The sequence below is a fragment of the Rhinoraja longicauda genome, chromosome 22 (genome assembly GCF_053455715.1).
Source record: "Rhinoraja longicauda isolate Sanriku21f chromosome 22, sRhiLon1.1, whole genome shotgun sequence".
In the NCBI taxonomy this organism is placed as follows: Eukaryota; Metazoa; Chordata; class Chondrichthyes; order Rajiformes; family Arhynchobatidae; genus Rhinoraja; species Rhinoraja longicauda.
The window spans coordinates 16197794-16200498 of NC_135974.1; positions in this window are offsets into that span (position 1 = coordinate 16197794).

Genomic DNA, 2705 nt, shown 5'->3' on the forward strand with positions numbered 1-2705 from the left:
CAGAAGTAAAACATATTTGTAAACTAAATTGTGTTGTCTGTTTTTCAATTTGCACATGGTTTAAATGTATAAATGCATTCACTGCTTGCTTTCTTTCCTCTCAATAAGTTCTTCCTTAGTGATATCTTCTCGCCAAGGAGTCATTATTTCTTGTAACTTCCTCAAGCTTATGAAACTTCCTAGGGCCTCACAAACAGTGTGTGCTTTATCATAGAAGCTAGTTCCTCATGCCAACTCTCAAGCCAACCGCTGCCTAACTTTCCTGTGCTTGTCTCTGGTCTCCAAATCTTTGCTATCCATGTACCTATCTAACTGTCTTTTAAATGTCGCAATTATTCCTGCCTCTGCCACTTCCTCTGGCTGCTCATTCCAAGTATGCACCATAATCTGTGAGAAAAAAATTGCCCCTCGTGTCCCATTTCAATCTTTGCTCCCTCAACCTTAAATCGACACCCACTAGTTTTGAGAGTCCCCTGCCCAGGTTGCGGCTGGTACTATAATAACATTTAAAAGACATTTGGGCAAGTACATGGATAGGAAAGGTTAGTGGGCTTAGATCAAATGTATGCAAAGAAACCTAACATTTCAGGTTGGCACAGTGGCACAGCAATAGAGTTGCTGCCTTACAGCGCCAAAGATCTGGGTTCAATCCTGATTACAGGTGCTGTCTGTATGGAGTTTGTACGTTCTCCCAGTGACCATGTGGATTTTGTTAAAAGCCTTGCTCCACCATCTGCTGGCTCTACCATCATCAACCTTTGCAATCTCTTTTTTAAAAAGAACGCAACTCAAAAAATAGTTCATATGACAGAAATTCCCACAAACAAAGTCAATTTCCATGCACCTTCTTAAAACTAGACTGCATCTGACACTGTTTTCAGGCCTGGGAAAAATGGGATCGACACAAGGTGACACAAGGTGACACAAGGTGACAATTGATACGGGGACTGAAAGACTGAAAGAATCTCCATTATTAAAATACTTGATCGGATTATGGAATAAGGTAAATTTTGAGGATGAAACAAAAAAATCTTTATTAGGAAAGACTACTTTGATTCAAAATAGATTGATACCTTTTACAATGGATAACCAGCTTCTATATAGGTGGCATCAAAAAGGGATTAGATATATAGGTGATTGCTTTGAAAAAGGTATATTGATGTCATTTGAACAATTGAAAAATAAATATCATATATCAAATAATTCTCTTTTCTGTTACTTTCAATTAAGAGCTTATTTAAAAGATAAATTGGGTCAAACAATGTTATTGCCGAAATCTAAGGAAATTGAAAACCTAATTCAAAAAGGACAAATTAAAAAATTTACTTCTATTATATATAATCTAATTCAAAAAAAGCCCCCTAAACAAGGAATTCATATATCAAGGCGAAAATGGGAAACGGATTTGAATATTAATATTGATGGAACAAATTGGTCAAAACTATGCCTTGACAGTATGAAAAATACAATAAATGTTCGGTTTAGACTAGTACAATATAACTTTCTGCATCAATTATATATCACACCACAAAAATTAAAGAATAAATTCAAGTTTATCTGACCAATGTTTTCGGTGCAATCAAGAAATTGGTACTTTTTTTCATTCTACTTGGTCCTGTTCAAAAATACAACCTTTTTGGACAAACGTAAGAAGTTTTCTAGAACAGATTATCGGAATACAACTTCCATACAACCCAAGATTTTTGTTATTGGGTGATGTTGAAGGAATAAGACCACAACTTAAAATGAATAAATATCAGAAAGAATTTATAAAAATTGCATTAGCAGTAGCCAAAAAAACTATCGCAGTTACTTGGAAATCAGATTCCTATTTAAGTATGGACCTTTGGAATAATGAAATTTCTAACTGTATCCCACTTGAAAAAATTACTTATAATTTAAGGAACAAATATGATACTTTTTTTAATATTTGGCGTCCTTATCTACAAAAGATGGGCCTATATATATAGAAGAATTGTTCATATTCTCAATGGTTCTTTTGGGAGAGATGTACATATATATACAGTTTATTCTGTTTGGAATTCCATGGGGCGCGTGCAGGACCCCCAACACCCAGGCAATCTTTAATCTTTTTTTCTTTTCTTCTTTTTTTTTTCTTATTTGGGGTTAGTATAAGAGGGGGTGGGGGGAAGGGTGGGAGGGCTTGTTTTCTAAAAAGTTTTGTAAAAATAAAAATAAATAAATAATAGTAAAAAAAATTTAAAAGGTGACACAGTACAATGTCAGAGACAGTGAATAAAGAAAGAATTACAGATAGACACACAATGGTGGAGTAACTCTGTGGGTCAGGCCGCATCTCTGGAGAAAAGGAATAGGTGATGTTTTGGGTCAAGACCCTTCTTCGAATCCTGAAGAAGGATTTCAAACAAATGTCACATATTCCTTTTCTCCAGAGATGCTGCCTGACCCGCTGAGTTACTCAAACATCTTGTGTCTATCTAACGTAAACTAACATCTGCAGTTCCTTCCTACACAAAGAACTGCAAATACTGGTTTATATCAAAGATAGACACAAAATGGCAGAGTAACTCAGCTTGTCAGGCAGCATCTCGAGAAAAACAGTGTGACGTTTTGGATCAGAACCCTTCAGACTTTTTATGTCCTGGATGTAGGTGGGAAGGGATTGGATAAGTGGGGGGGTTAGGATTGAGGTATGCGGCGATGAGTTCAGTGGGGCAGGAAGG